Genomic DNA, 6,729 nt, shown 5'->3' on the forward strand with positions numbered 1-6,729 from the left:
ATTATTTACAAAAAGATTATATTATATTTTTAATATAATCTTTTTGTAAATAATTTTTCTAATCGTTTCATAGCAATTTGAACTACTCCTTTACATACAATTAAAATTTAAAAAATCTAATTTAAACATTGTATAGCTTATCGTTTGTGCCTTCATTTGTGGTTTGGTTGCGAATGACAATTATGATCTAAAATGAAAATATCAAGTATGATGTTTGTAATGGAAATATTTTAAGAATTGTGATTTCTTGTAGTATTTGAACATTGAGATGAACTATGAGATGACAATACCAGAAGTGGCCCCAAGTTTATTTTAGTTGAAGAGCCCCGGTGTAAACAGACACTACAATGTCATTTGTGCAAATTAGACTTAAATATTGTATTTGATTTACCATTAAGCTGATAAAAGGGGGTATTTTTACATTTGGATCTCACAGCTTCAGTGGCTGGCTGCTAATGTTGTTTGTCTCAGCACTTTTCCTGGCATCAGTGAACACATGCTTTCAAGTTTTCAACGAGCCCGTTCCTTGATGCACCTGCTGTGTGCTCTCGGGGCAATGAAGTGATAGTGGAAGCTCCTGCATCAAAGCGTGTAAAAAAACATACTCCTCACTCATGTGCTCACAACATTCTCTCCCATTCAGGTAGAGGTCCAATGTCTCCCTCACTTTAAGAAGAGAGTGAATCTCATCAAGAATCTGCTACACTAATCTGTATCTCCTCGAAGGCTGAGTCACAGCTTGGCCGGACAAATTTGTTTTCATACAGGTGTAAAATGCAGCACAAATTCCAGTGAAATATTAGAGTAATTAATAGAATAGAAGATTGTCTCTAAAGTGAAATTTCCCACTCAACAGGACACAACACAAGTGATCTAAGAACAAAAGGACAAATACGCACGGATGACTATCAGTTATGCTGATGGACAAGTACATTTCATGAAAAATATATTACCAGAAAATTCTGTTTAATCCCTTTCATCCTCGACTGAAGATCAAACATCAGCCTTCCAATCTGTATAGGTAATAGGTTTTGGTGTCAGGCAATAGTACCACTACATAAAGCTGCGTTCAGACTGACTACAACCCTGCATGAAAAAACGCAGCCCTCTCATTCACTCAATGAGACCAGTCCGGTGGCAGGGGTGCCAATGCAGACAGCTTTGGCCAAAAACACAGGATTGTCTGGCAAGCCTTGCTAATTAAACTTTTGCCGGACGCAACATCATCCAGGAAGGCACTGCCATGGCCAATCAAGTGAGTGGAAGCACAGTTTCCTGCCAGATGACTTTCTCTGATAAGCCTTGAAGGTTCTGTTCCTCAAAAACCTCCCTCAGTTGTGTTGTTTTACATTTTCATGCAAGCATGCTCACAGTTCAAAATGTGGAGAAAAAACATTTTGAGATTGACATTTGACATTTTGAGATTAAAGCTGAACTTTTGAGAATAAATCAAACCAGGAGAGTTAGAGCATATGGCTGCCTCATATATACATGCACATATTTATGCATGACACGTATATATGCTGGCATTATACTCAACAACAGCAAGAAAAATGTCCTGAACTGGACTAGAATTTATGTATTAAATACAAATATTGTTTCTAGAGCAGCAACAGTAACATCAGCAAAGTTATAAACTCAATAAATCTCACTGGAAACCAATCTAAAATAACATTGTATGGATATCATATGATAAGCGTTGCTAGCAGTGGTTATATTGATGGTTTTAGTTGCTATGTTGTATAGATGGGAGCCTACAGAACAAAAAACAAGTATTCGCAGATTAACTTCATCCATTGCCCGCTTGGGAGGATGCCCGGAGCGACTCTGTGCTGACGCACAGAAAATGGACACACAGATAGATTTGTAAGAGATAAAGGAGTTGACTTTATTCTCTACATTTAGAGTTTATTCTCGACAGTTTGACTTTATTCTCGAAATTCAAAATAAAAAAAGGCTGTCTTTATTTTTAGTGCTTTTGTTCAGCGTACCATGTTCGCTATTCTTTTTTAGCTTGTTAGCATTTTAACATGTGCCAATTGGCACTGAACACAGAGCACAGAGATGAGAATGTCATTAGTTTTGTATTGGACAAATTCAAATTTGACTTGATGGTGGCGAGGAGGGAGAGATGAATGTCCACCCAATTGTTAACCTTGCGAGGCACCTGCACTCGCAAAATGACAAAATCCAACAAATTCAACAAGATTCAAATCAACACAATAGACAACTTTCCAGATGGGTCTGTGTAAAAAAACATCTGGCACAGTCAGGTCACCCAATATAGTTGTTGTTAAATCGCCATTAACAAGAAACTGTAGCTTCTTCAAAAATAATAATATATAATTAATTAAAATATATTAATATACTATTCATTACACAGAGAATAGTCCCACAGTCAGCATTAATGATACTGTTGCTGTGCAGACTGTACTCTACAAATCCCTTATTGTACATCTGGCATGAAAGATTACAGTTCAGTGGGAACATCAGAGGAGTCAGCATCCGGCTTTGTAGGATGATAGTTTTGCGGGGACCTGTTCTGTGTATTGATCTGCTCATGCAGCATTCCCTCCGCTTGAAGTGAGAATTTGCCTCTGATCTGAACCAGCTTTCAAGTGGGCAAAAACAACCTCAAACAATCTGACTCAAAGACACTTTTTTGTAATGTACATCAAGAGCACAGCAGAGTATGCAGATAAAAAATGGCAAGCCTGCAGAGCTAGTTCAAAGTATAATGATTTCCTCTTGAATGGCCTTCTGAGTTACCCTTAATTCTGTTGAGATGCATTCGAGATAGGAACTGATGCAGAATCAAAATTGTTGGGAAGGATTTCAAATGCTCCATGAAATAGCCCTCTGATGAATTTCCAAGCAGATCTTAATTCTAGATCAAACTATTTCAAGAACTACTTGTGAGCAATTTGTTAATGAGCAGGCCAGTAAGCGAGGAGCAAATTTGTAAGTTACATCTTGAGACTTCTTTACTATTTCTATAAAGATATATATATATAAAGAAAATGCCTAACTAACACTGAAGTGACTGCAGCACAGGTTACTGTTTTATACCGGGAACCAACAACAGTTTGACATGCAGCACAGAAATAAATTCTCTCACTTTCTAAATAGCTTGTTGTTTCATAAAATGTAAAAAACAACACAGTATGAAACACTTGTAATTAACACTTTTTAAGGAGAGAAACGTCTGACTCTCTGGTCCTGGGGGTAGTTTGGGTATTTTTTTTTATATATTCATGTGTGACTGTAAGTGAACAGCGAGACTCAAGGAGAATTTGAAGAGGAGTAAAAAGTTAAACCGTACAATTTGTCTGTGCAATAGACCAACAAGGCTTTATGCTGGATTTTCATGCTGCTGCTGAATCAACATTAAGGATGCAAAAGTCCATTTACAAAACTGCAAAGTGTGTAATACGTCACTCTGGCCACATTTTGTAAAGCTGCTATATCAGTAGTATTCTTGATATTTGCAGCTCGTTTGTGAGGGCTATCAGTAGCACTGATTCACAGTTTGTGCCGGGCTGAAGCAACATCCCTAGAATATCCCTCTGTTGGGATCTCATCTCAACGTTTGCACATAACGTATAACCTCAATTAAAAGCCCAGGCTTTTATTTGCTTGAACTCACTCTGCCTTTATTTGGAACAGCCTTTAATTCCTTTTGCACAAAACTCTCAGTACACATAGGAAATACTGTCAAATTGTTTTTTAAAGCAGTATGACTGTTGCTTGTATAAAAATTAGAATAACATATCAATTATGAATCATTCACTTGATCATTTGATACTTTTGATACTACATTTGATGCTCGTGGTTTCCATAAAATGAACTGAGGGACTGAATTGTGCAGAATCATGCCGATCTAACGATGTTTTCACATTGACAGAAGGTAAAATTTTTCTGTTTGTGTAGGCGATCTAAGCAGCTTAAAACTCCCTTTAGCGGACTTTAAGAGGTTTTATACATCTAAAGATTTCTATAAAATCCAGACCAGGCCTCTAATTGAGACTTGCATGTATTTGTCAAAGCCACACCACGCTAGTAGAGGGGACCTGCATCTAATTGGGACAGAGCTTTTAGTTCAAGTTTTACGGTAAATTGTTTTACTGCTGATAATTTATGGGGTTTATTGTTTTTAGGCAATAGATTTAAGGTAAGGCAAAGACACATTTGCTGCTGGTGGGACAATAAAGTTCTATTTAGGGATGCTCAATATAGATTTTTTTCAGCCAATATGATAACTGATAATTACCTGCTTCCCATGGCTGATACTGATAAGATAACTATATAAAGTCTCTCTTTTTTATAGTTTTTACACCCCAGCTGGCAACAAAAGCTGAGATTTAGTGAGAAAAGACGAGAAGAAGATTTAATAACAGTTCCGACTCTTCAAATGTTCATTTAATTTTTTTTATTTCTATATTTTATATATATTCTTTTCTTTTTTCTGATCATTCATACTAATATAAATGTCCCATTATTGGCCAATTTATCTGCCCTGATAATGACCCTGCATCCCTAGTTCTATTCTATTCTTTCTAACTCACTGTTATATAAAAGATACTCTTTGTATCAATAAGTAATGCTAAGGAGTGAATATAAAAATATATATTGTGCATTCAACTGCATCTTCATTAGTGTCAGTGTTTTGGGAAAGAAGTGTTAGATAATCTGCTGTTCACTCGAGACAGTTTGGCAGCACGATGCCAAAAAGACATCTTGAAGATCATCCAAAGTCTAATTAAAAGATTTACATTTCAGTAGTGCTGAGAAGAGCCAAGAATGGCAGGCTTCATCTCAGCACACTAAAGTTTAACACTAACTATAGTGACTATAGAAAACACAGATCATATTAAGTATCATATCAGTCTTCTCAACCAGATGTTCGATGTTAGTGTTTCACCAATTAGACGAGATTTCCTGCTGTGAACCAAGAACAAATCTGCACTCTAATCTGAATGACACTCAACAGTCTTGTGTAAATGACTTTTATCAGCATGAAAGTTCTTTGTAATCCAGCCACACAGAGAGCAGAGGGGTTTGACAAACTCACCTCTGTTGTAGCTTGTCTCGTTCAACATGCACTATGAGAGCAGACCCAGCAGAGCAGGAAACAAACAGTCAGAAAGCATGCCCTGTCTGTCCATACTGCGTATTTCAACAGGCTGACAGATCAAAGCAGAGAAAGGGTTCAGACCTGAACTGTAGACTGGAGCTCAGCATCCACTTCCCTGCGTGTCGCCTCCTCCTCCGCTGCCTCTGCCTCCGAGCTCGAATGATCTCATCGGGGCTGATTTCAAACACTCTTTGCTGCCGTTAACGTCTCAACGCTGTCGCTGCCATTCATACATGAATACTGCGTCCCTGAATGAATGAATGGGGCTTACAGGTGTACATGTCGGGAAAGCACTCCAGAGCTCACGCTGCGCTCCAGTGCTCACAGACTGAGATGTGGGAGAAGAGGGGGCAGCTTATTTGGCACTAAAGCCTCCCTCCCCCCCTCCCTCCTCCCGTTGCTCTTCCTCTCCCTGTCACTCTGTCTCTCGTCTTATTCCACTTCTTGCTGCCCCTGTTTGGCTCCCACCCGTTCCCCTCGCTCCAAATGAATGCCCTCGGCTTCCTCAATCTTGCTGTTAAATTAATGCCAGTAATTGTCTGATTCCAGCGGGAGTGTGTGAGAGAGACCCGCAGAGACGGCTTGAAGCAAGACCTCTGAGAGTGTATTTATATGGGACTGAGGGAGCCTCTGCTTTGAGGGCAGGACCAACCCCCATCCTCTCTGAAACAAGCAGCTATTGGCATGTACCAGTACCAGAGATGGATCAACAGCCTACACAAGTGCAAGAGGATGAGGAGGAGAGATATGGAGTCATTTTATCTGCCCTGCGCTTTTGCTGTGTGTCTAAGAAAGACTGTGAAAAGAGATAGAAACATCTCAGAGTCTGCATGCAGCGTGCACAATGGATGGCCACTGATTCCAACAGGCACAAAACCACTTTCAACACGTGGGACGTAATTACATTTTTTGACATTGAAAGATCACCCCTGAGGAACCATTAAGTGCTCTCTTTTTGAAAAGTGTGACAAGAAATGCTAAGCTACTGAGGGTAATCCACCAAACTTGAGCCTAACCTTTACTAAATAATGGTTTGTGGCTACGCATCATGTGACACCTCCGTAATTGGAAAACAATATTAAAATCCTAACTCTAACAGCTGTGAAGTAACATGTGCACATTGGTAGACTCTAATGCACTATAGTATTTAATGGCAATAGAGCAATGTTGTTTTAAAGCTGTAGTAACTTTTTTAAAAATAACCTTTTTGTCATATTTGCTGCACCTCAGGCAGGGGCACATCTAACACATGCAATTTCATTATCTGTTATGGCCACATTTTAGACAGGTGACAGGCTTAATACAATGAAAAAAAGACATGCATTTGAAAAAAAATCTAAAACAATGTTTCTGAAGCCACCTTTAGATATTTCTATTCAATGTTTTCCTAATGTGCCACAGTAATGTAATGCTTTGGATTTCAAACATCTTAATTTGGGGTCTTTTCCAAGCAAATATCTACAGCGATCAGCCATAACATCACAACCACTGACTGGTGAAGTGATTAAGACTGATTATCTGGTTGTCATGGCACCTGTCAGTGGGTGGGATATATTAGGCAGCAAGTAAATATTTTGTCCTTAAAGTTGATGTGT

The 6,729-nt window shown here is 38.7% G+C and overlaps 1 protein-coding gene across 3 annotated transcripts in view; it reads right to left on the reverse strand.

The window, feature by feature from the left end:
* Positions 1-5,492, reverse strand: part of LOC118331614 (galactosylgalactosylxylosylprotein 3-beta-glucuronosyltransferase 1) — a 23,821-nt gene extending 18,329 nt beyond the window's left edge. For all 3 annotated transcript variants that reach the window (XM_035666662.1, XM_035666661.1, XM_035666660.1), the window contains exon 1: positions 5,216-5,492. The gene's annotated coding sequence lies outside the window, so the exon portion shown is untranslated. The remainder of the gene's footprint in view (positions 1-5,215) is intronic.
* Positions 5,493-6,729: the final 1,237 nt, after the last annotated feature.

Source organism: Morone saxatilis, unplaced genomic scaffold, assembly GCF_004916995.1.
Source record: "Morone saxatilis isolate NCDOM2014 unplaced genomic scaffold, NCSU_SB_2.0 Contig20, whole genome shotgun sequence".
NCBI classification, from domain to species: domain Eukaryota; kingdom Metazoa; phylum Chordata; class Actinopteri; family Moronidae; genus Morone; species Morone saxatilis.